Genomic DNA, 27,935 nt, shown 5'->3' with positions numbered 1-27,935 from the left:
TTACCGGCCCCCGGCTTGTGCGTATGGGCTTCTCGCCTGACGGCTATTGTCGTCGTGGCTGCGGAGCCCTTGCTACTTTTATGCATATATTATGGGAGTGCCCCGTTATTGCCCCTTATTGGGAGAGAGTACACCGAGTGATGAGGGAGGTGACTGGAGTTGAGTTGGCTGCAGAGGCGCGTAGGTGCCTCCTCAATGTCTGGGAGCCGAACGACTACAACACGGCGCAGACTCGTTGGGCTACACTGGGCAACATGGTCGCAAAGAGGGATATAGCGCAGAAATGGGGATCCAACGCGGCCCCCCTGGTGGTGCAATGGAAGGCTAACATGGACTGGTGTATGCTGCGTGAGAAGACTGTGTATACTGCCAGGGGGCGACCTCAGACATGGAATAAGGTGTGGGGGGCATGGAATGCTTACAGAGGTGACTTGTGCCTGCCGCCAGAGCCGATTCCCCGCGATGAAAACCTGTCACCGTAGCCGATGACACCAGCTATGCCACTCGTGTTGTAATTCTCCTGTTCCTTCCTCCCCCCCCCTTTTTTCTACATCCTACTTACGTTCTTTTCTAAATCTTACCAGGCCTCTGACGCCTCCTACTGACTCATGTTCATTTCTCCTTCTCCATTGCCTTTCTTCTGCGCCCTCGGGCGCCTCTGTTTAGGTTTCTGTTTGTATATAAAATAAAAAACAACCTGCATTGTTCTGATATGAATCGCTTTGCACACTACTTCTTCTGATACCGTGCTGCCTTGCCTCCGGGATGTTAGGCTGAACAGCTGTGTGCTTTACTACAATAAAGGTTTTAAAAATTAAAAAAAAAAAAAAAGAAAGTAGCAGATCTAAAAATCAGACAAGCAGAGGATCTTGAGGACACAACTCAAGAACGGGGAGTGGGCTCAGACAATGCTGGACAGCGCAGCAGAAGTTACCGTAGCTCGCAGGATCCTGAAGGATCATCTGGAGACAGTGGACTTGAATGAGTACATTCAAGTTGAAACTGCCAATACTAGGGTTAGTGTACCCCATAAGTTATATGAAGTAACACTCCGGATGGAGGGGGACATAACTAGGAAAATAAGAGCACTCTTTTGGGAGAAGCTCTCTAAGGGTTATGAAATTCTTCTAGCTGAAAAAGACTGGCCACCAAAATTTGTCAGGGAGTGCACACATGGCGAAGACCTCATTATGCCAGTCTTCTCTAATCATATTCCAATTCATCTATGCCAGAAAATGGGCTGTAGCCCAGGCTCCGGCATTCTATATAAAACATGTGGGATGGGATGAGGATTCTCCTCACCGTAAAATCCAGTTAAAAATCAACCAACTGCTCAGAGGCAGTAGCCAGTTAAGCAAGAAGCTAAAAAACAGGTAGGGAGATATTAGATCAACTTGAAAACCAAGGGGTGATTGAAACATGCACCTCGTCAATTAACAATCCTTTGTTTCCGGTCTCCAAACCAGACAATACCTATCGTCTAGTTTTGGACTACAGACATTTAACCTCTTTTTGCAAAACTTTTGCAGTACAAAATGCACACAGTGCAGCACTAATGAACAACTGTGCGTAAAAAATATAAAACTACATTAGATATTTCAAACGGTTTCTTCTGTCAAAACATTGCACCTGAAAGCAGGTACTTGACCGCTTTTTTAATTATGGGGACACAGCATCATTTCTGTCGTCTCCCCCAGGGATTCAAGAATAGTCCAGGGTTATTTTCAGCCAGAGTAACAGAGTTACTACAAACGTTTGATGATGAGGCATTATCTTATGTCGATGACATCTATCTCACAGACGATGACTTGGATAGGCACTTGAACATAGTGAACACCATAATACTTGGTTTCGCATCTTAAGGGTACAAATTCAACTTTAAAAAATCAAGAATTGCCTACCTAAACATCCTAGTCTTAGGATACGAACTTTCAAGTGAACGCAAAAGCCTGGCAGCAAACATTTTAGAGAAATGTGCGCTGCTCCAATCTCCAAAAACACTGAAAAACTTAGTCAATTCTAGGTTTCCTGAATTTCGGAAGAACTTTCATTCTAAATTACGCAGAAATGGTTAAACCTCTCTACCAATTAATCAAACCTGATTTCAAACCAACTAATTGTACTCAAAAACACACAGAAAGTTTGCGTTCAGTGCAAACAGACATGTTAGCAACAACACATTTACAGACACGCGTAAACGTACGCAACCTTGTAATCAGAATAATCCCAGGAAGATGCAGATTCACGTACTTAACCTTTAATGAAGGTGAAAAAGTACCAATTGCTTACAAATCACACTTGTACACACAAGCTGAAATGAAATTCACTTCAACAGAAAAAATTCTTACAGCGGTTCAAACTGCAGTAGCAAAATAGAGAGCTCTCGCACAGGGTAAACGTATAATGGTCGTTACTCCTGTACCTGCCGTAAGGCATTGACAAAAGCAAGCATTCCGAATGCAAAGGCTTTACATCCAAAATGGATACAATGGGTTAACTCTTGCTGCAACAGACGTTGAATATGTTTTTGACCCCTACTTGAAAACTCAAGAATTTCTACCATACGAACAAGAATGTCCTCTGCCCACTGAGATTTTGCCTTTAGAACAGTACAAATGTATAATTTATACAAATGGATCAGCACAGCCCGCAATCGGGGGTAAACATGCTTATAGTGCTGCATGCACGATTGTTATCTATACTACAATTAAAAGAGACATACTGGTGTCCAGGAATGAATGCCCACATTCACGAATTTGCAATTAATTGCCCTGACTGAAACAGAGATCGCAGCAGAGAAAGCCACCAGATACCGGACTACAGTGTAGCCAGCCCAGTACAGACACCTCCGTTGATAGCATTAGACTGTCTACACACAGACGTCACCGTGGACGAATGCGGTCCCACAATTACTAGGACAGATTCATTTGGATGCGGCCTCAGCGCTCGGCTGACGCCCGAACTGTTATAAACGATTTGCGAGTCTTTATCGGCACATACGCAATCGTAGTTCTCTGTAGTTGATAATGGATTAACAACACTGTCATCCAGAATTTAATCTTTGGACAGCATTGTATCCTCTGCCATAGACATAATGGAACAGGACTTGCTCATGTTACAGCATGGACATTCTCAATTGCGTTCTATAATGCTGCTAGGCTGGACGTTACAAAATCTTAGTTCAGGCTATGTGCCTTGGCGTCTAATCAACACCACGTCATTGTTTACTGGATTTAACCTTACAGATAAACAAATCAGTTTGGCACAAAGGGGAGCATACTATACGGTGCTCAGCATAGAAAAACTGGAAAGATTACCATTGACCGTTTCTGAGAAACCAGCCATAGAATGGATAATACCTAGCACGATTACGTTGTCTGTGACGATTTTCCAGTTTCAGTATTGCTTGAAACACATACCAGCAGGCCTGTATGAAAGGTTGGGTAAAGAATACATAAAATCAACTGGGGATTTACCATACACACACAGATGTTGGAGTGGGGGAAAATAAGTATTTCTTAGTGGTACACAATGTAACAGCGCACTAAGCGGTACACTTTTATGTCAGGGTATTAATTTACATGGAACCTCTGATGGCTCTTCGATCAACTTATCCTGCCACCTGCAAGGTACTCCTGCAGCAGCGATAGATCCAATTTTTAGGCAGCTATCCAATGGGAGCTACATAATGTTGAATAATCACATCTGTTGTGGAATGATGCAAGGAAAAGCCTATCTCGTAACTGTGTCAGCCAGGGCCACTTGTTGTATGCAAGTATTGTTTCGTAAAGCTAAGACAGACAGAGAGTCGCCGTTATGGCCTTTGCTGAACATCTCTTCTATTCGAATTGGTACTTTAAGCAGAAGGAAAGGCATTAGTTTACAAAAAACTGTGCCACTGACCTTGTCCAAAGAGACGTATGATCTGAGAGTTGCAAGGTCCTCTGCAGAGATACATGCCCTATTATCAACAAACTGCCCCATACATTTCACAGAAATGTTAGGTTGTATCTTAAACAGGTCTGATACCAGTGGTATTGTACATGTATTTAAGACAATTTTTCGGGACTGTTAGCACCTTTTGAAGCAGTCCTTTTTTTATAGTGAGCGTATGCATGCGTCACTATAAAAATGCAATAACAGAAATAAAATAAAAACGCCAAAATAAAATAAAAAAACGTTCTAACCGATTGAAAAATTGTCCCATAGCAGAAGGGGGGGGGGGGTACAGTTCAAATCATCTTTCCCCCTGCTCTCCCTTTTATATCGCTGACGGTGCTTGGTGTGAAGTAAGGTCCATACAGACATCCAATAGGTGGATCCATGGCTCCCTGCCATCGATCTTGATTGTTATGGGCGGAACCATTGTTACTGAAAAGTCGAACTTGGGATCCTTCCATTTCCAGACAAAGTTTTTATGAACACCTATTTGAAAGGCTGGGAGGTCGACCTCAGAGGAGGCACGCTTCTCCTTTCCTCTGGTTGCCTGTTTGGAAATTAACTTTGCAGTCTTCGTTAATTCAGAAAGATAAACATGCATTTCATCATTCAGAATTTCAGCTGTACTTTCTGCTTGCACATTACATCCAGGGGCAGGTATCTGCGTGTTCATGAGCTTCCCTGTTGCTATCTGATGGGGAGTTAGGTGGTGGTAGAAACTGGGTGTATTCGTAAGAGAAAACAGTGAGAGTGGTAAACAAAACAACCATTTTTTAATGCAATGTAGCACATACATTTCCTACCGTGTTCTTCAGCAAGCGATTAAGGCACTCAATTATACTGTTACTCTGGGGTTGGCAAACAAGATAGTTGATTTTTTTTCCCCAGGAATGCAATTATATGTGTGAAGATAGAATTGACAAAGTGTGAGTCGTTATTGGATTTTATCCCTTCAGGAATTACTCAGTGGGGAATCACCTCATGAATTAGGGAAGCAGCAGCTAACTTGGCATCAGAGTGGACATCAATATGAAGAGCCTAAAGGGACCCTGTGGTCGTGGTATGGTATTTATTACCTTCAATGTGAGGTGTGGAGAGATTTGCTGGCAAATGGTACAATTATGAATGGACGCATCAGTTGAAGGCCAGGGGCTTCTGCTTACACAACCCCCACCCAACCCCCAGTAAGGAGGGCTGTCACTTTAACCACTGCACCTGGAGGTTTAAAGGACAATCTCTCCCCAGCAGCATGGGAAGCATTACCTGCAGGCCGGGGGCTTCTGTACACACGCCCTTGCCTGACCCACAAGAAGGGACGCCACCATCATGACGGTGCCTGGAGGCGCTTTAAAGGACACTCTTTCCCATGCAGAACGGGACACATCAGTTGCAGGCCGGGAGCTTCTGTCTACATACCCCAAACTGACCTGCAGCATGGAGGGCCACTACGGTCCCCACTGCGCCCGGAGGCTCTTTAATTGAAGCTCTTTACCCCGCAGCGAGGGAGACATGCAGGATGTGCCCGGGCAAAGACCAGGCCAAGAGCGGGCCTGTCTGCACCAATCTGCGTCCGGAAGAGGCTGTAATGGGCCTGCTCTCTTGGCCCAGGGATAGGATACAGGCATGAAAGGGTCGCCTCAGCATTTATTCCAATCAAGATCCCTTTACATCACTTACAGTATGAAGGTGGAGTAACAAACACTAATCAACTGGGGAAGCCTCTGACTCAATCCATCCAAGAAAGAGGTATCTGATTCTTCTCTCATTCTTTACTTCAGCATTTAAATCTTGTACTTGTACCTGTTATACACCCCAGACTGCACTCCAAAATGGGGAAAAGCAACATTCAAGTCCGTGGTCCAACATTCACTGCCATCACAACTACGGCTGCTTTTCAGACACATGCAGAAGGTATTACGGGTAAAGAAACCGAGCTGGCAGAGCGTGTCCTTCCTCCCCTCTTCACTGCACCCCACCTAGTTTTGCTAAAAAAGAGCTCCCCTAGTCCAAAATATCTAGACGTAGAACCAGGACACTTTACCGATTTGAATGATGGGCGAGAAAACTGAACAGGCCTACTCCCCATCAGAGATCATAGCTCTGCCCCAGCCACATTCGTTTCTGATTCCTCTGGAGGTAGAACTAATGGTGCTCACCCCCACAGAACAGGGAGTGGCGGGGGAAAAGAAAAAAGCATGACGCTGCAATCAAACCCAAATGCCCAAGGGCCACCACTAGTCAATCCACTAAGAAGAAAGACACTGTAGGGAGGGGAAAGGAAATGATGGGCCCTATGCATGACCCTCTTCACAAAACATGAATTGTTGCATTGGACATGAGGTTAAAACCTTTTTTGGAGCGATTAGCAGCCATAGAGCTGGAGGTTAACTGAAGTGGGGCACCAAAAGGGTGACAGCACCGTCCACCATACTCTGACTGCCCCCGCTATATCCATATCGACATCAGGGCCAGTGATAGGGGAGATGGTGTGCCCCATTCACGGAATCACTTGCAGGCCCATTCTGCAAGTGGCGATCCTGTAGCTAATAATCCTCCCACGAATTCTGGTGGCTGTAATAATTCAAATAAACTTCACAAAGTGACTGTATGATCATAGAAAGGCATTAGAGCCTTTCCGTTGGGCTTTTATTTTATATCCCCAGAGTCCAAAGGTTTCTGGACATTGGTGGTAATGAGTCCCAGCCAGGTGTTGCAAGGAACAAACCAGCATTTTATTACCCTCACCATAATCCTTACTTGCCTCTCTCCAATAGTTTGACATTTTGTACCCTCGGGAGCCACTGGAATGACTACCTGATAGGAAAATCCCACTAGAGGAAATGTCTAACCACAAACACCACAGTAATCCAGAATGATCTTTCCATGCAAGCTGGATCTTTGGGCCTAATCCCATGGAACGTGGCCGGCCGACATATGAAACCGGAGGCCCCAGAACGGTTGAATGTAGTTGAAAGCTACCAAATAATTTGTTGCCAAGAGACATGGTTATTAGATCCGCCGCATATACACGGGTTTGTCACTTATGTAGCAGCTACCCCTTCTACTCATTGCCGGGCCAAAGGGAGTCTGGCTACCTTATTATCTGTCTCCTTGGTGAATTGCACTGTATTTGAAATGGTTATTACATCTTTTTATTGTGTGCTTTTGATTACCCCACAGAAACCTTTTCATTTAGTATCTATGTCTTTTGTAATGAAATGTGGTCCTAAACTATCTAAGACTTGAAAATGTTTTACTTAGTGGTTTAGAAATTATGAAAACTCCTCATTTTATGTACCTGGGAATTCTGACTGATGTTGATTTTAATTAGACATTTTTATTGAATATGAGAGTTATGCAATTCCAGCAGGCAATTGATGCAGTTTTTGGATTCTCTAAAAGGTTAGGACACAAGCCATCAACAGAAATGCTCTGTGTTTTTAAAAGCAAATGTGTGTCTGTTTCTACATTTGGTGAGGGAGAATGGGGGCACATACATTGTAAAGCCTTGCAAAATGTGGAAAACAAGTTCTTAAGAAGGCTGCTGGCAGTCCCACACTCCACTTCAGTGATCTTCTGTCATGAAGAGGCCGAGCTCCATAACATAGAATATTATGTTAAGTTACAGCCATCATTATTATGGCACAGAATATGGAAAAACCCTGAATCCCAGTTATGTAGAACTATTTTAATGGATTGTATGAATTTGGATAACTAATTTGATATCCCATGGCTTAAATATAATAAAAAGAGCTTTGAAAGGTTCGGTACCTCAGAATTCTTTCACAATCCAGATAGCTTAGCTACTATCCCTTTAAGCCAAACCATAGCGTTTCTCAACCAACATTCTCAAAAAGAGCGGCTAAAGACTAGACATGATGGGATGGAAAATATTTCCTGAGAATCTATCCGCATGGCCGGCACTTTATTTACAGATCATCTTAAATGAGAGACACACATTTCTGCTTACAAGGCTTTGTCTCAAAACCATACATGTTCTGTTGGACTTTCCTGTCAAAGGCACATGGTTTTCATCCCTCCCTCCTTGACATTGTCAAGCGTTTGCGGAACAAAGCACCATGCGTTTTTTGCTATTTTTGCACATTTTACATTGCACACAGAAGGCTGTTCCTTCCACCAGTATTACGAGCACTAGAAATTAGATCTGATGTAGTTGATTTTGCCCATTTGCATCAATTGGGAAATTTAAATGTTATTTATGCCAGTTTAAATTATATTTTAAGTGCTTTGAAGTCACAATCTAAATAGCGAGTATTATTCCCAAAAACTAAGGATGTTTTTTATACTTAGTTATAGTGCGTTTAATAAAGATGATCTTTTTTATGTATTACACTGTATCAGTCTTTTGTTTGCTGAGACTTTTATGGCTCAGTAGAGTCATATAAAGTATTCTTGATGATGATATGAATGTACATAGTAAGCAAATCATGCAGGATGGGAACAAACCAATCTTGCTGTATCTGCATAAACAAGGGATCTTTTGAGATGTGAGTCGGTAAGTGAAATTGATCAAAGGGTCATTAGGAGTAAAGCCCAAGTCATCACTGGTTTTCCTGTGGATATTTGTCTATAGATCAAATCGTCCCCTGACTGGGAGCACCCTCTACTCTACCATAATTGTTTTGCATGCAGTGGAGCAGCTTCTTGTAATTCTCGAAGATGTAAATGTGATGTTTCAGCATAATGATGTGTAATAATATCTGTGGTAGTATTCGACTGGGGCTCATGTGGTGAGGCGGCCTGGGCCACTAAGACTGGGATATATTGTAAACCTGAAGGTACAGACAGGGGTGGGCACCTAGTTGCCTATTTAGCTGCCCATCTGCTGATGCATTTCCCAGTGACACAAAGTCCTGTCCATTTGTGCGTGCTGCACACTTCACAACTGCCACTGCTTGTGGTAAGTCAAGTGCCTCTATTAAGGCACTAAGAGATTCCTATCCATGACAGGTCTCCCTTCTGATCTGAGAAAGCCCCTTCTGCTCCATCTCATGATGCCTGAATGTACTGTACTACTTACATAGGCCGAATCCAAATAGATTTGTGATAACTTTTCCTATTCCGTGCTCAAGGGCCTTTCTCTGGACTATCAGTTCTGCTGCTTGTCAGAATAATGTGCAGGCAGTTTTAGCAGCTCAACTATGTAAAGTGTGGCTGGGGAATTGTGCTGCTGTGCTCTAACCACCGCAGCATCTGTGTGTCTTACTCATGTGACCTGATCGATGATAGAGGATCAGTCAACAAAATCTACAATACTGCTGGGGATGGGATCCTCTGTTGCTTGACTGGATTCATTGGAGACATATGTTGCACAGTCGTGGGCATCATCCATAGAATCTAATATAGGGTGAGCAAAATATGTTCTGGGCTTCACAGTATGACATTTACAACTTCCAAAGATAGGAGTAACAGTTTTCCTTGTACGTTGATATTCTTTGTGTGGTTAGGGTAGTTTTAGTTGCATGTTTCGTATAGAGCATCAGAGGTGCCCCATGATGATGGGGGTGCTTTTCTGCACCACAAATGGTGCAGCGGCAAGCGTTTGTTCACAGGGCCAATGTCCCTTTATTACTGAATCCAACAGACCACTGAAGTATGCAATGGGTTTGTATCCCAGAGAATATTTTTGGGAGAGGACAGCTGTCATCACTTAACCATTGCAGTGGTAAAAGAGGTAAACCTCTTTAGTATAGTCAGGGGTCCCAAAAACTGGGGTGTTGGTTATCCGTTATCAATCTTTTGAAATGCTCCCTCATTTCTGGTGTCCATGTTATTTTATTGTCTGTCTTTTGCTTGTTTATTGGAGGTCAGCAGGGGTGCTATTACAGTGCTGTCGTCAAAGACCCACTGTCTCACATAGTTCTGCATTCCCTCAACAGTTTCTGCTTCGGTCATTTGACGTATAGATGCTGCCCTCTTAGGGGTCACTCGTCGACCAGAAGCGGACAGTTGCCCTAGATATTGGACCCCCTCCTGACAGTACTGAACTTTGTCTTTCTCCAGTTTATATTCTCTCTGTGAGCGAGTGACCAGAAGGGCCACAGTACCTTTCCTACACTGTTGTTCTGTGAGGCTGCAGACTAGTATATCATCAACATATTGAAACAGACTACTGTGACACTGAAAATTTTACAGATCATTTTTTACCACCCCGTTGAAAATACTAGAGGATTCCTTTACCCTTGAGGCAAATGAGAAAACAAATACTGAGAAAAATGAAAAATGTTAAATGAGGAGTCTGGATGAAGAGGGATGCTGAAAAAAAGTGTTCTTAAGATCTATGACAAAGATTTGGCATCCCGAGGGATGTTTGTCAAATTAATGGATGGGTCGGGGACAAATGGAAATTCTGGTACCACTACACAGCTCAGGGGGCGCAGGTCTTGAACCATACGCCAAGTATTACCCTTAGATTTCTTAACTGGTTAAATCAGGGTATTGCAAGGGAACACTCCATGGTAAGTTACTCCTTGCTTTACGTAAGTCTACGGGGGGGGGGGGCAAGGCCCTCATCTGCTTCTTTGGAGCGCGGACACAGATTTACCCTTGGTAGGACCGCACCCTCCTTTATTCTTAATCTGAATCGGGCGGTGGTGAGGATATGGGCTGGATCATGGTGTCCCTTGGACCACAGAGTATGTGTACTTGGGAAAGATCTGTATCCCTGATAGAATCAAAGACTAACTGGTGTGGGCGTCCTTACTTTCTCTACTTTCCTTACTGTTATGCCATTCTGAAATACTATAAAATTCTTCTTAGGATCATCATCAAACAGCTGGTAATCTAATATTTCCTTGACCGTTTTACCTGCCTCAATGAATATAATGCATGCCCATAGGGCATGATTATGATCACAGGCTGTCAGAGGGCCATAGGTTAGTGTTATTTCGAAGGCCTCTATTTGTAATATCAATTTGCTGTCAGGTATCCAAGAATCATGTCACTGCCGACTGAAAATAAACTCCTTGAGGAGCTGGACTCAATAACTCTAGTGATATCTGCTATTAATGTGTAAATCACAAATCACTGTGGTAAATGCTTCTATGTCAGTGGGTTGAGTTCTACTTTGGGCTCCAGTGGAACAATGTATTGTTAGAGCCATAATCCTGGAAGAAGGGACTCCAGGGCTAGAACAAATCATAGTACCTTAAGGCTCAAAATAGATAGTCATATTTAATTGAGCCATAAGATCTCTCCCTAAAAAATTGGCTGGGGTGGCCGGAATAGTAAGCCTCCATTAATATACTTCCCTCCTAACTCCATCTCCACCTGCTTAGTGAACCGAACCCTCATTACTGCCCCAGGGAATCCTGGGGCACTACTGATCTGTTAGAAATTGGGAGATCTCTCTCTTGGATGCAAGATCGAGTTGCTCCCGTATCAATGAGGAATGCACATCTCTTGTTACAGCTGGTTCCTCATTTGGCCTGTGTGTCACTTACAATACTGGGCACATAGGACTACTGTGTAGTCATCTTCACCGTGTGTACCCTCCCACGTAATTTGTTTGGAAGGTATTTCCTCCTCTCACAATCACACCTCTTTGACCACCTTGGGGTGGAGTTGCCATTGAGGGTGCTTGGTAGTTTTGCTAAGGCGACATTTGTTGCATTACTGGGTGCTGTGTATTTTGTTCTGGTGGTTGGGGTACATATATTATTCGTGGGGTTGCCTGTGGTAAGATTACTGTATTCCCTGGCTGGTTGTAAACTCATGTCCTTCTACCTGGTTCATCCCGTATCTTGGTCCTGCATTCTTTCATAAGATGTCCATATAGCAACAACGGCATGTCTTAACTATCCTCTGGGGGCCTATCCTGCCACTCCCTATATCACCTCGTCCCCCTCTGCTAATTCCTTGTGCCCTTGCATTATTTTATTATTGTTGGGTGGTCTCTGGGACTGGTCCAACAGATATCGCAGTCATCTCAGTGGTGGCTGCTACTACAGTCCCTTCTGTCGCTTTCTTGTCAGTTTTGCTGCACTAACTTGGCTGCTGCTTGCGCTTTCTCTTTCATTCTGTTGAGGAACTGGGTGAGGTCCTCATTGAGCTGCACTGATTGAGCCATAAAAGACCCAATGTCTGTTCTTCTCCCTCTGCGTCCCTCACATCTCTTCGTCTTCACTTTGTAACAACGATTCCTGAACGCTCTGTAGTGAAACTATAACGCTTCCCTTCTCCCTCTGCCAAGGTGGCAATCCTCAGTCTCTTTAGGGCCCTCATCTTTTCCTTTAGGTACTGGCCATCGGGCCATACTAACGGCCCTATTTGCATACTCATTCCACCTTGCATCGTCTGCATATCTCCGTTGTAAGGTGGGCTCCTTCTCCTCGACAATCCTCCCTGTCTTGTCTCTTTTTTCTATTAAGCGTGACATTGCTGATGAGATGTGACTGCTCATCATTGTACCCTGGACCCTGCCGTTCGTCTCAGACCTCCTGGGGAGGGACCCGATCTAAATGTAAGGTGAACTGTGCTTCCAAGTGTCCTGAGAACTGTGGGTCTCCCACCCTTGTTTGTTTGGGAGTATTTATGTGTTTGGCCTTTGTAGCTGTAGGGCAACACTAGGGGGTCCCTTCGAAGATGATGGAGAGCCAAAAAGGAATGGAAGCAGGTATAATATGGAAGGCCCTCCTAGATGCTGCCTAACAGAAAGAATACTGTTCCTTCTGGAACTGGGTAGCAACGGGTAGCAGGGATGGGTTCAGCACCATTGAAAATAACATTACAGCAAGAGATTGTGTGGTACACTTCTCCAGTTTGTATATGCAGAAGGGAGATCAGCAAGATAATACAGGGAGACAGTTGGGTCCTGGGGAAATTTGCCAGCCGCATATTGCTCTAGGTAAAATGGGCAAGAGTGCTAAGAGTGTCTCCCCAGGGTCCATCATCTATGCACAAGAAGAGGCGTCCAAGAAAATCTCTGTGGAAGAAATGATTTTGGCAATCAGGAGAATAGTCCCCAATAAAGCCCCAGGGCTAGACAAAATCCCCAGTGACTTATTCCTGAGTGAGAAAAGTCTCTGTAGTGCTTACTTTGCTGTTTTCCATAATTCTGAAGGGGGCACCTATTCCACACACTTGGGCGGGGGCCGAATTAATCCCCATTTTTATAAAGGGCTCACGCCACTTGCTTGTGAACTATCGACCAATATATAGATAGTACGCAAAAGCTTTTTAGCAAGGTGATCCTGGGTAGATTACAGTATTGGCTAGCTGACAATGAGATTCTGACACCCCTCCAAGAGGGCTTTAAAGAGTCCACAAATACAATTGCTCAAGTGTTCCGTTAACAAATTTTGTACTGGAAGACAGTTCCAATGGAAGCGGGGGCGACTCTACGTCGTGTACGTAGACTTGCGCTCTGCCCGTGATTTGATACCAAGCTCAACGCTTTGGCATGTCTTTTCCGAGAAGGGGGTCCCAGGTTATATGTTAGACACCATTTATTAGTGTCCAAAACTCCAATGGGACTCCAGAAGCTATTGGACCAGTTTGTTTCTTCCAAATTATGGGGCTGGAGATCAACGTGGGCACAACTAAATACAAGGTCTTGAATCCTAGGTTTTTGACCAGGACTCATCTCACTCTAGCAGGGCTCCACTGGAACGCGTGCGTACACTTGTGTATGTAGGCTTCACGCTGCCTGAATACCTGCGGCGGCAAGCGCAGCTCACATAATGCAGGAAGGATTACCACCTCAAGATCAAAAACCTCTACGACAACTTGATCAACCTTCTACCTGACGCCACAGCCGGCTGCCCCCCAGACGCACCGACCAGCCCACCATCTCCACCTGGACGCCGATCACACTTGAAGACACACCTCAACCATGAAATGCATCCACTCATGGCCCCCCACCGACCCTTGCCCCCCACACATCTACCACAGAGCCGCCACCACCATCGCACCCGAACTACAACGCACCATTAACACCACCCTCAAAACAGGCACCTTCCCAGACAACTGGAAACACCCAGAAGTCAGGCCCCTACTCAAGAAGCCGATAGTTGACCCCACCGACCTCAAGAACTACCAACCCATCTCGTTCCTCCCCTACGCGGCCAAAGTCGCAGAGAAAACAGTCAACAAGGAACTGACACGATTCATTGAAGACAATGCCTTCCTAGACCCGTCCCAATCTGGATTTTGATACTACTAAAGCACCGAAACTGCCCTACTCGCAGCCACAGATGACATCCGCACCGTCCTGGACCAAGGCCACTCCTCAGCCCTCATCCTACTCAACCTATCAGCAGCCTTCAACACAGTCTCCCACCGCACATTCGTCGCCAGACTACACGACGCCAGCATACAAGGAACAGCCCTAGACTGGATCTGATCATTCTTCACCAGAAGAAGCCAAAGAATTAAACTGCCGCCCTTCCTCTCCGATCCCACGGAAATCACCTGCGGAGTACCACAGGGATCATCGCTGAGCCCGACCCTCTTCAACATCTACATGGCCCCCTCGCCGCCATCAGCCTCAACATCATCTCCAAAGCCGACGACACTCAGCATATCCTCTCCCTCACCAAAGACCCTGCCACTGCCAGACTCAACTTCCAGAACGGAATGCAGGAAGTCGCCGCCTTGATGACCAACAGCTGCTGAAAAGACAGAAGTCGTCATACTCAGAACCAACCCTTCAGCATGGGACAACACCTGGTGGCCGACAGCTCTCTGAAGCCCACCGACCCCCTCGGACCATGCTAAAAACCTCAGCATTGTACCCTCACCATGAACCAACAGATCAACACCGTCACCTCCAGCTGCTTCAACACCCTCCACATGATCTTCAAATGGATCCCCCCGGAGTCAAGGAAGACAGTCACCCACGAACTCACCACCAGCAGACTGGGCTATGGAAACGCACTATACACCGGCATGAACAAGTCCCTACTCCAAAACTTCCAGACGATACAAGATACCGCCGCACGACTCATCCTCGGCATCCCCCGGCACAAACACATCAGCCAACACCTCCGGACGACCACTGGCTACCCGTGGAGAAAAGATTCACCTTCAAGATCCTCACCCACACCTACAAATGCCTGCACAACACCGGACCCAAATACCTCAACGACCGAATCAACTTACACGTACCCCAAAGAAACCGCAGATCTTTCAACCCCGCATAGGCCGAAACCCCAAGCATCCGCAGAGCCAGGGCAGGTGGAAGATCCTTCTCTCACATCGCAGCCAAAACCTGGAACGAGCTCCCGGCGGACATCAGACTCGCCCCCTCCCTGAACTCCTTCAGGAAGGTCCTCAAGACCTGGCTCTTCGGCTAACGGAGCTGCAAACTAGCGCCTTGAGACCCACACAGGTGGGTAGCGTGCTTAATAAACCCCTGATTTATCGATTGATTAAAAATGGGGCAAGTAGTGGGTTGTATTTTAAAGATGTTGCGCAGCTCACAGTAGCGACCGATCCTGAAAGCGATACAGATCTATAAACTTAAGGCCTTGGGTCAGCCGCATATGGTGCTGAGTTGTGGGAGATCTGGGTGCGACATCATTGGCAATGGTGGAAAATTGCTTCATGTACCAGTTAGTGGGTGTACCTGTTAGTACTCCTTTGCTTCCACTTAGGCTGGACTTTAGGGTCAGAGACCTATCCGAGAGACTTGCATTACGCCCCTTAATTTATTGGATGAAGATCTGGTTTACTCTGGAGTTATACGATTATCGACATGGGCTCTTGTAGAATTCCATGGCTAAAGCATGTGATAGGTACATTGTCAGAGATTGGTCTTTACAGTCTCTGGAGTGCCCGGACCAGGCAGAAGCCATTTCCAAATGACTTATCAAGGCTCCTTATTAGCAATCTAGAGATAATCACGTACACAGTGAGTAGAGGCATGGATCTTTAACAAATGTATTTCTTACAGTTCAGGACTCTTTAAACAGGAGGATTTTCTGGATGAAATAGAATCCCCTCCGTCTAGGCGACTATATTTGCAATTCCGGTATGGAACCTTGCCTCTCCAGGCCTTCACTGCTGGGTGGGATTGCATGCAATGAGTTGCAGTGCCCGCCCGGTAGGGACCCAAAAGAAACTATTGAGCACATTAATATTCCCAGTCTGTGGGAATTCGGGAACACAAAAAAGCACTCAGGATTTTGAGATGCGATACAAGTAGATTGTTAGTTTTTGCTCTCTCTCGTTTTCTGATAGGTGTGTGGGAAGTAAGGCACAAGATGAGCACTTCCATTGGAAATGTATGTAGTGGCAATCTGAAAAATGGCAATTGAAATAACTGTTGGAATATAAAATGTGCAATACCTATTTATAGAATATAGCAACCTTCTTAGAGTATTTATATACTTTAACCTTTAGTGGCTCGCCAATCCATTTGATTGTGTACTAACTTATGTATAGCTTGATGTGCAGTTATAGGACCAGCTGGCTATGCAATCATGTTAATGAACATCAGTCAGGAAGATATCAGATACTTCATGATGTATTGCATAAAACTACCCTGTTGCAGGAGTCTATTAGTAAGGAGTCATTGGCTTTCCTAATGTTTACAACATTGCACATTTTATATCATATTTCGTAATCTGTTTTTATTGTATGTTTTTTTTTATCTCATGTGCTTTTATGGCTTACAGCCGAAATAAAGTTTTATTGATTGATAGACGGAGGGAATCGCAACCTTGTGATTCTCAAATCCCACAGAAGCTTCCTCTAACTGCTAGTGGATAAATGCTGGGTACCTTGGGAGAGTTACTTGTATGGTCATATGGAGGTGAGAGAGTAGACGGAGTAAAAGATGTGCCCTTACTTGAAGAGTCTTAAGACTTCTCACAAAAGACTTGCCACAAGGCTAACGTGGCCTCTCGCTTCTGGAACTTAACTCCTGTATATTTGCTTTTAAGGTCAGTGGCAATATGGTCTAGTATCTTATCATCAAATGTCCCTTCCTGTGGCCATGGACATGTGTATCTTTGGGTAGCCCCAAACCATTGTTGACAGTGTTTCTGTAACCTTTTCTGATCACCAGGAAAGGTCTTTTGCATATGTTCTTGCTCTAGTCTCCGGTGTTTCTAGCAACTTTTGAAATTTGGCTTTTTATATGTTCACTTGATGTTTGACCTTTTTAAACCTTCCCTTTTTGAATGTTTACACTATCCTCCATAAGATAAGGAATCTGTTGTACCTTCATATAGTGATAATGTCAATGTATACCTTAGTTATATGTTGTGTCATAAAATCATAAATTGACATTACCCTGTGGTCATATTTCCGTTTACATGTGCATACATATATTTATCACCAGCATATTTTTCCTTTAGATAGAAGTGCTTTTCTAACTATTTCAAAATCGGTTACAATCCCTTGCCCTAAACACACTAGTTCAGTAGTTTTTAATTGCTTCCATCCGTACTCAGGAGAGGATTACTTCAGTCCATGGACCTCATAGGCCAAAGATTTATTTCCAGATGTGAGGTTGGGGTCTGTTGATTTGAGTGCTCTGTTATTTCTCAAGGGTAGAGTTTAACGACATCTGCCTTTCGGCCATCCTTTGTGACAAAATGTAGGAACACACAATGACTCACCTATACTGCCATGACCACTTCCGACGCTGCAGTGGGATAAAATGTCTACTGACTATACAATGTGCTTAACTAATATTGTGCAATATTACGTACACAATCTTGCATGTGATTACACATTGCAATACATCCATGTTTACCACCCCCTCAAAAAAAGTCATATGCTATACAAAGATGGAAACGAGTCAGCGTTGGACTCACCTTAAAGACAGCAACTCCGGATCCTTCCCCCCCCCCTTTGCATTGACAGAACTTTAGGCAACACAGAGTCTGCTTATCTTGTCATAAATGTGCAATAGTCTATGCAGCGGGGCAGGCAGTATTCTGGTGGCAGCAGTCTTTTGAGGACAATCGGGACTCCTGACTGGCTTACCAAATGTTGGATGGGAATACTGGAATCAAGCGCGAGAAGACTTCTCTGGCAAGGCAAACGCAGGTTTAATTTCAACGGATGGGGGGGTCCAGTCACTTCTGTAGAGCTGAAAAGCTGATCTCAAATTACTGCTTGCAGGCAGCCCTTTTATATACTCACAAAAATGCTGATTATCTTACAAAGCAATAACAAATCAGGAAAAACACAAGTTAATAATATACTTTCACATAAACATCACATCACCTGTGTCCTTAAACTTGTGTCCTCACCTCTTGGTTCCACTTATCTTAATCCTAACAGAGCTTTGATTAAACATTAACCTTCTTTCCCCGAGTGTGTGACTGTTTATTGCTCTGTGCCCAAGATTTATCTGACTTTGTATACTCAACTAAAGTTATTTTTTTCTTTAAAATATTTTTATTAATACATTTTTAGAAATATATATATATATTTGCAATACCAACAAGAGACATAGTGGATTAACCAGTACACAGAGTCAATTCAGGAGCCCCACAGTTACAGCTTAATGTTTGCATAGCCCACATCAGACAGTTCAAATTTGTTGTGTGTGTCCTCATCATAGGTTCAAGTGAGTAGGTGCACTATTTCCCTTATAATTACTCTGTTAATGATGGTTGAGTTTCTCCTGACTTCTCTCCTATTTCTAATCCGCAGTATCGTAGCCACCGGCCCCAAATCTTTGAGAATTTCTTTGGACACAGCCTTGCTTTATAGACTAAAGTTATCTTTGACCACTTATTTCCTGAGTCACATCTCCATTGACAAGGGGAACAGAATACGTGCTTATGTGCTGTGATTGTAAACTCTTCAAGGCTTGTTAAACAAGTTTTCCCATTTAAATAAAATTTGCTGATCTTGTGTTCTGCTTCCTTGTGAACTATCACCTACTTTTCGTCATTGTGAAGGTTAAGCTTGTAGTGCTCTTTAACTATGTATAGTTCTGCACCGCTCTGTACTGATGTCTGTGGTGGTGAGCTTTCTTTGGATTTCATACTTTCCTTAACAGAGTAGTAGAGGATAGTAGAGTTAGAGTGCGCTCATTGGGGCTGATGGCCCCTGTTCCGCTCTACTATCCTTCAAAAGCATAGTCTGCCATCTCACCAAAGCGGCAGGACCCGTCAAACGACATGTCCATCAGAGGATGTCTGACCACGTGCCTATATACAAATGGGCAAGAACATGGTTTCGACCAGGCAGCCATCAAAGCATCTATGAGGGCATGACTACAGAGAAGTAAGGACTCAAATATCGCTGGTCCAGGCTGCAAAATGTTTGTTAAATCAACAGCTGTAACTCTAGCAAATTGTCTGGCCTCAGAACCACCATTACAAATAAAACATTACGAGACACTCTCCTTTGTTGGTGGCCCATGTGATGAGTCAAGCTCCATCTAAGGAGGAGAGTCAAGCCTGCTAGCACTTTGTAAGTCACAGTATAAGGCATCATCAGTGTAACGAAGGGGAAGCAGATCATCGCCCTCCCTATCATAAGCATCATCCGGAGGGTCACCCTGTTTTGGCACACAGTCAGAATCAGAACCAAAAAGATAATAAAGCCTCTGAAGAATGTTAGATTCAGGCTGCAGGATGACCAGCTGTGCTTTTGCAATTTCGTAGCACAACATTTGTTGAACAATGGTTCAGGGACCAACAAAAGTGTCAGCACCAGAACATCCAGCAGCATCAGTACCGTCTGCTCCGGAGTAGGGGTGACATGAACTGGCACAGATCATTGGGACTGGTTGGAAGTCTTAACCAGAGACCATATGGACCGAGTAATGAAAGGTGACACATGGTGCCTGGGAGAGTTCTACCAGCGGAAATCCAAATGGAGGCCCCTGTGATTCCTTGAGGCCCGAAGGTACACCAGAGGGAGCAGGAAGAGCACTGAATATTTGCAGCATGGTCTCGATGAATGTCTCATCTGCTGTGGGGTGACAACAGCCTGGGAAACTAAGGGCACGTCTGAATCAGCTGAAGAATCAGCTCAGTGATTTGCGTCTTTGACAGGTTATGACCTGCTTCTCGACACCCTCACTCAGTCTTCGATTGGAGTGGAAGGATGGAGTCATACCCCACTTGGCTTTTTCGGGTTTGGGCTTGCACTTTGACCTACCAGAAGACTTTGAGCGAGAAATGCAATGATTGCTGGTAAAGCCCATGAAATAGTCTGAGTTGCGACTTGGCGCCGGACCTATGCAAACGCTGTGAAATACGGCTTCATCTCAAGCCACCTACTGCAACATGATGGCACACTTATTACACAACTAAAGAGTCATGTTTCAAACCCAGGCACTAAAGACACCCCATATGTAGTTGGGAGACTGAAATCTGCTTCCAGAGTTCAAGACAGTTTCAATCCTGTTGTTTTCATCAGGGATATCATTGTCTAGCACACTGAAAAGTTTAGAAGTCGTGGGAAAACTGAAAAAGTTTGAAACAGAGTTTTGTATCCGGATCCGCGTCGCAGACAGAAAAGAACTGACATTGCTGCATGGGGTGGAACTTATATGCTCTGTCACTTCAGAGAGGTATGGACCCAGGGTGTTGCCACACAGAGGAGTACTGCTATGGAAAAACCTCTGGATCCAGTCTAATGCCTGGGGAATATTGTAATGTGGGAAATCGAAGGTTAGAAGTATCAGTCAGAAATGTTCCGTTTGCAGCATATGTTCAGCTGTATATCACATGCTTTGTACCGAATGGAAAAACAGACAGGGACTTCCTCTTTAAAGTGATGGCTTATGAGCAGTATTAATTTATGTTTAGAACAGAGATTTGAAGACCGTTTCTCCCACTCGTGCCTCTTGGCAGGCATGAATGTCCACACAATAATGTTTTGTGAAAATCTGAATTGCCTACTATGTTGCAGCTTTACAAATGTCTGCAATTAGTATTCTGCTCAAGAAAGACACAGTGGCTCCTTTTTTGACTAGAATGTGCCTTTGGTATAGTATGCAGTGTGCACTTAGCCTTTGCATAAGACACCTCTATGCACTTAACTATCTATCTTGCAATGCCCAACTTGGAAATTGGATTCCCTGTGTGGGGCTTATCAAAAACTACTAAAAGTTTGTTTGTTACTCTAATTGCTTTCATACAGTAAGTGTAATAAATAAGTGCTCTCTTTAAATTTAAAGAACGTAACACTCTTTCTGAAATGCATTGTGGTTGTGGAAATCAAATAGGCGAGGCAATAGCTTAACATGAAATGTAGAAATGGTCAGAGAGAAAACAACTGTTTGTTCTGAGGATGACCAAATCTTTGTGAACTTGGATGAAGGGCTTCTCTATTAATAGGGCTTGTAAATCATTGACTTGTGATAAGGTAGTAATTGTAAAGAATAAAAGCATTTTCCGGGAAATTAATTGGGCTTTCATCTCCCATGCGTTTCTTTGTTGATGCATCCTGTTTAGAAGGACCACAGTCACTGTCCACTCGTGGGAGATGTTCCATAAAGAGAAAGGCCAAATGATAAATAGCCAGGACTGACAGTTCGGAAAAATGTGTGTCCTCCCCCTTCTGGATGTAACACATAAAAGCCACATTTTCTGTTTGTATGAGCACTGCCTTCCAGTCGTAATGCAAGCTGTACTGCCATAAGCTCGAGCAGGCTGACATGCAATGTTTATTTGTTGTTGAGACTACTGTCCCTGAATTGTTAGAAAGCCCAAATGTGCTCCCCACTCTTAAGAGGGAGGCATTTGTAGTAATGGTCACTTGCAGCTAAAGTTTGAGAAAGGACCTGCCCAGCAAAAGGTCTTTTTATGCCATTTTAATTTATGCTGAACAATGAGCTCCACTAACACTAGATCCTTCCATTAACCAGTCACCTGTGACCCCAGCCAGCTACACTCCTTTAGTGAGCAGATATGTAAATACGCATATGAAAAGTATTATAGTGAACAAGTTACTTAACTGTGGAAAAGCCTTATCTGGTAGAGACAATTTAGCCGCATATTTCTTACCTTAGAATATTCACCAGGCATACGACTGGATCTGTACAATCTTGAGCAAAACATCTGCGTGCCGGTAGGTGGCGATGATCGGCTCCATGTCAGCCACGCCAGAAGTAACGTTTGCGGTGCCTATATAGGCGCTACCCCAGAACACTGGCAGTTTCTTCTTCTGACATTTACACACCAGAAGCACGAAGCACGAAGCCACATTATGAGACTGATCAACCAGTGTGCAAATACTAAGTGCCTACATGGACCTTCTCGGCAAAAAAGACCGGTTCGCAGAAGGAGGAGGTTTGTAAGGAATCTGCAGCTAGATACAGTCTCTAACAGATAAGGCGCTACTGAAAGTAAATAACCTATTTATATGAAAGAGACTTCTAGCTGCAGATTCCTTACCTTAGAAAAGATACAAAAGCTATTACCCCCCAGAGGTGGGTCTAAGAACTGGTTCAGACCAAGAAGTTCAAAACGGACAGAGTGCCTGTAACGACAGACCGGTCTGTCAAGGCAGGATCGTTGTGTAAACATATGCAAGGAAGCACACATAGCAGTCTGACAGATGATCAAGACAGTAACTCTGTGAGCTAATGTAGTGGTTGCAGCCTTGGCTCTGGTGGAATGAGCCTGGAAGCCTTCAGGGGTTGCTTCTTGGCCAGAGCGTAGTAGATCTTAATGCAGAACACAATCAATCTGGAGAAGGTTGAAGTCTGCACAGCGTTTCCTTCCTTTGCTCCGCCGCATTAAAAAAGAATTGATCATCCACCACATGTTCTCTGGTGCAGTCGATGTATAACGACTTTTTGGGTTCAGGTGATATAGTCTTTCCTCCTCTTTAGGATAGGGAGAAGTAGTTCGGCAGCGTGATGCCTTGGCCAACATGGAAAATTGTCACCACTTCTGCATAAAAGAGACATTGTTGTGAAGAATTAGTCTGCCTAGGATGAAGCTGGTGTATGGAGGATGTACAGAGTGCCTGTAGCTCGCCAACCATTCTAGCCGGAATAATGGCCACCAAGAAAACTGTTTTGATCGTTAAGAGGCACAGACGGCGACTATGCATGGGCTTGAAGGACAAAAACATCAAAGCAAGCAAGCAAATTAAGGTCCCGTTGGAGCATAATGAAGGTTTAGGTGAAAATGTTTTGGAGTGCTTTCAGGAAGCAAGTCACATCGGGTGACTTTAACAGAGAGGGTTGATCCAACAACCGCAAGAAAGCTGAAATAGCTGAAAGGTACCCTTTAACTGTGTTTTAGACAAGGCCTTGCCGGGCAAGTGATAAAGCAAACAACAGGACACCAACCCAAAAATGTGTCCCAAAAGGGTGTATACCGTTTTCATTGAGGGATGCTTGGCAGTCAGATTGACATCACACACTTCTGTAAGAAGGTCATAGACTCTCCACGGTCACTGCTCAATCTCCATGCATATAGATGAAGTGTGCAGGTTTGAGTGCAAAACCCCGCCTGTTGCTGGGACTAGAGATCCTCCTGAAAAGGCAGCCTGACCGGAGGACAGACGATCATGCTCAGGTGCTTGAGGTACTATAATCTCCATGCCCAATCCGGAGTCACATGGACGCAGGCTGTCCGGATCTTCTTGAGAACTCTAGGCAGGAGTGGTATCGGGGGAAAGGAATAAAGGAGTCCAGAGCTCCACTAGAGGTAAAATGTGTTTCCGAGTTAGAGTCACTTTGGAAGCTCCAGAGCACATTAGTGCCAACATTGCACATGGTCAGCTATGGTGAATAGATCAAGCCAAGGTTCTTCCCAATCGTGGAAGGGTCAGGTGTGCCTTTGGTATGCTTATTGTAAGCCTGAGCAAATGCAGGAGGTCCGCCGTAGTCTGAAGGTGCGGGACGACTGCCTGGGGCAAATCAGCCATTAAAAGCCGGCCGTCGAGGTGGAGAAGACTGGAACCCTTGACCTTCACAGATGGGCTGCAACCACTTCCATCACCTTTGAAAACAACAAATGGGAACTGGTAAGGCAAGAAGGAAGCATAGCAAACTTCAAGTGCTTGTGGCCCACTGTGTACTGTAGGTAACACCTGTGGGCTGGCAGGAGCGGTATAAAGAAATATGCGTCCCGCAAGTCCAGAGCTACCATTAAGTCTCCAAAGTACACAAGAGCTGAGCCAATGTGAGCATTTTGAATTTCTCCTTATTCAGGAAGTAGTTCGGATGGCTTAAGTCCTGTATAGGGCGGTGGCTCCGTCCTTCAGTACCAGAATGTAGCAGGAATATCATCCAAAACATATTTCTAATATCGGCATCCTTTTGATAGCTCCGCTGGCCAGAAGAGCCCTTTCTCATGACACAACAAGGTGAGTTTGTTCTCCGTCAGCTAATCTAAAGATGGTGGCAAGAGCAGCAAGGTTTCTGTGAGAATGGCGTAACCCAGGGAGAGTCTCAACGACCAGGCGGTGGCACTGCTGTACTTAAAGCGCGTAGGGAACACGCCAACCAACCTAAGACAGCACTCACATTAGATTAGTATTGAATGGGAGCATAGGATTAAACGGGGCCTGTGAATCCTACCTCCCTTCAATAAACATATTAATCCTCTTTTTTTGTCCTTTTACTCCTACTTGATGACAATTTTGGATTTATGTCCTTCCTTCCATCCGATTGTAAAGCGCTCTGATATCCCTTGGGATCTTGTTGGCACTGTATAAAAATTTATGAATACATAAATAAATACTCAGCACTATGAAAAGAATACAAATTGTTTTCGAACAATGATCTAGACCAAATTCAAGATTGTTTGACTTCATCTATTTCATGCAGGGTCCAACAAACAGAGGTATACAGTAATGCCCATGTGATGTTGGGTTAAGATCATGCAAAGCACATTTGAAGGTGTATGGCCAATTCTCACAGACAATGGCTCTGTGATCAATCTCAGTTTCCACAACGATAAGAAGATATATATTTGACTACCGATGGAAGCACTGTGAAAAAGCTTTAGCAGGGATGTTTGGTTATTATTCCTGTAGATGATTATTGAATTTTGCTCCCCTTAAGTCATTATGCTCCATCGTCTAGCACATTCTTCATTCACCCAGGTGTGTAAATGATCTGTTAGATGTTCAACGTTTAATTCAATGCCTTTTAGACTCCCCATTTGACTCTTGATTCGATTATTGTTTTGGGTACTGGTTATTATCAAATTGTAAAGTGCTCTGATATCCTTTGGGATCAAGTTTGCGCTATATAAAACTTTATAAATAAATAAAATAAATATGGCTCCAAATCTGCCTTATCGCCAAACAGGCAAGTGCCATCTAAGGGCATGCCCATAAGGGATACCTGGATATCTTCTGAAAAGCCAGTTGAACTCAGCCAGATGTGGCACCGAAGCAATCACTCTACCTAGAGATTTGGTTGCGTTTCATCTGCATCGTATTGTGATCTTTTTGTGTCCCTGCCATCGGCAATAGCCTGCGAAAAGAAGGCCTCCTCCAAAACCATGGAAAGCAATTGTGCAACAGAGTCCCAAACTGTGTGGGGATACCAGCCAAAGAAGCATGCAGTGTTCATGGACTGCAGTGCAAGGCTGGTGGAAGAGAATATCCTCTTGCCTATCAGAATCGGGTATAACAATGGGGTCGGGATATCAGCGGTATCAGAAATGGCACCATAGGAAAGGACTTTGGGGAAGGTCGTGGACTAGGAACTAAAGCTGTTCCTGATCCAGGGACAGATCCAAAGGGCTCAAAGTGCAAACCTACTGGTAGAAATCCAGTTGAGGCACCTGCCGAACCCATGGGGCCCAAGGGCTTCCTAGTGGGGTGGCCCACCCAAATATAAGGCTTTATAAAATTCCTTTAGCTGGATAGGGGTCGTGCCAGCTCCAGAAAATTCTGGAAGGCTAAGAGTGGACCCAGACCTTGGCCTTGAGGCTGATGTGTTGGAGCGAGGCCTAGATTTGAGGCATCATTCACGTGCCTCGTCTGATGATTTGGACTGGCGTGGTGAAGTCGAAGAACACTGCAACTTTTTATCTTTTTTTGTTATTGGACTTAACCAAGGATGATTTATAGCGCAACAACCACTAGTGGGAATGCCTCAGAGTGGGCATGGGAATTCCCATTTAGGAGTCGTCCGGTGACAGGTGACAAGGAGCTTCAGGACATACTCCTGGGCTGCTTTGAGATTCATCACTTGACAGTCTGAGAAGGCCTTGGAGTGGTGGCCCAGCTTCAGGCACCACAAGCAAACGAAGTGGGGGGGGGGTCTCTCACAGACGTCTGACTGTGACACCATCCACAACTTTAAATCCCACAGGTTTTTTATGAGACATTTCTAATGCACATTGGGAACTAAGCTCAATAGGAATTTGGATAAACGATTGAAAAAGGTAATTAAAAAAACAACTGATGTGACTCTCTCTGGATCTGCGCAGATGGCGCAGAAAGAAAAGGACATGACCGTGCTCTGGGGTGGGCCTATATAGGCCCCGTGCAGGCCCTTCGGCGCAGAAGATCAATGCCATATAATGGCATGCAGAGGTATTACTCAAGATTTTCCAGATCCAGTCTGCAAAATTCCATCTTTTCATGCATGTCTTCAATGTAAGACACTTTCATTTGTCTCCTGTGAGGCTGTGTTGGCAGCACCTTCTTGCACAATCATCTTGGCTCTCTTCTGGTAGGAAGGTGCTTAATGAGCTCCTCCTATTGATAGTGATCGTATCTGTAGAGCAAGCATATGGAAAATAGTGATCCACGATTGGGTTGTGGCTCTTCCACCATCTGTTTTCCAGTAGCATCTTGCTCACCTAGTCTGGTGGAAGGGTGTCACCTGAAGCCGGACATTCATTTTTCTTGCTGTACAGACAATAACTGAGTCTGGAAGCTTATAATCACGTATATATAATGGGCACAGTGGAGCTGCCTTGTAGTTCTTCTTTGAGGTGTGTCGACTAACATCTATATCAGATCTTTACAATTCACATCAGCACACTTTTAGCCTACTCTTCAATATTAATAAATACAGTACGGAACATTCGGTCTTTTAAAGGGTCGCAATGAGAAAACAGTCTTCCTCAACATGTAACTTTACCTTATGATGTTCTGCTGCAGTTAGTATAACAGCACGATATGCAACTGTATAGACAGGTGAAAATAGCATTACAAGATCTGGCTCGTCTGCAGGGTCCACTTTATAATGGTGCCATGGGTTATACCCATGTTCAGTAGGTGTGGGGTGGTCATATGGGTCTGGTTGATCTAATGGCTCCTGATCATAATTTAAGTGTAGGTATTGTGGAGCTAGTGAGTGCAGGGGGATGATGGTTGAGGTGGTGCGGGTTCCCTTACCTTAGATGTTGTAAAATGTTGGAGAAAATCAGAAATCGCCTCTTCAAATGTTGAGGTGTCTTTGTATGGCAAGTGGTTGGTCTGGAGCTGCTGGACATACTATGATGTGGACAGAGGCAGGTTGAATCCAAATTTTTTAAATCTGGATGTATTATTTAACCAGTCTGATGCTCTGTTGGTGGAGAAAGGGGTCACTGTGGGCTTCGAGAGTGTCTTTAGAGCCGACTTTGGATCCGAACGTGGGTGATACGGCTCCCCGTGCAGAGGTCTAGGTTCTGGCTAGAGAGGCTCGATGTCGAGACTAATGTTCTCAGCTTCTAAGTACAAGCCTGCAGGTCGAGGTACTTTGGGAACAATGAGTTGGAGCGACTATCTTGGTCTTTTGTATGGTGTTTTGGGTCTAACAGCAGGACTGTCTTTATGCTGCTCCTCGACCTGGAGCTGAGGCTTCACCTCATCCCTGGAGGAAATATCTTCTGCATGTTGCTTATGTGCAACACTTGGCGTCATCTTAGTCCTGGGTTAGGCTTTCACTTGGGGCCCTGGAGTTGTACGAGCACAAACATTCAGAAATCCACTCGCCATTGACCTCTGGAGTCCCAGAGGCCCACTCTTTTCTCCTTCTGCACAAGAAGCCTAGAATGTTTTGATGTCCTTGTTTGCCGGTGGCTCAGGTGAGTTTTGGCACTGCATTCATTCCATAGGGTGTCCACTATATAGCTCATTTGGGCTATTTT

General features: G+C 44.5%; 1 pseudogene; it reads right to left on the bottom strand.

Moving 5' to 3' along the window:
* Window positions 1-27,708, bottom strand: part of LOC147705884 (uncharacterized) — a 56,305-nt pseudogene extending 28,597 nt beyond the window's left edge.
* Between the last annotated feature and the right edge of the window lie 227 nt (window positions 27,709-27,935).

Source organism: Lissotriton vulgaris, chromosome 7, assembly GCF_964263255.1.
Source record: "Lissotriton vulgaris chromosome 7, aLisVul1.2, whole genome shotgun sequence".
Classification (NCBI taxonomy): Eukaryota; Metazoa; Chordata; class Amphibia; order Caudata; family Salamandridae; genus Lissotriton; species Lissotriton vulgaris.
Note: the sequence above shows the minus strand (reverse complement) of the source record. Positions and strands in the feature narration are given on the sequence as shown.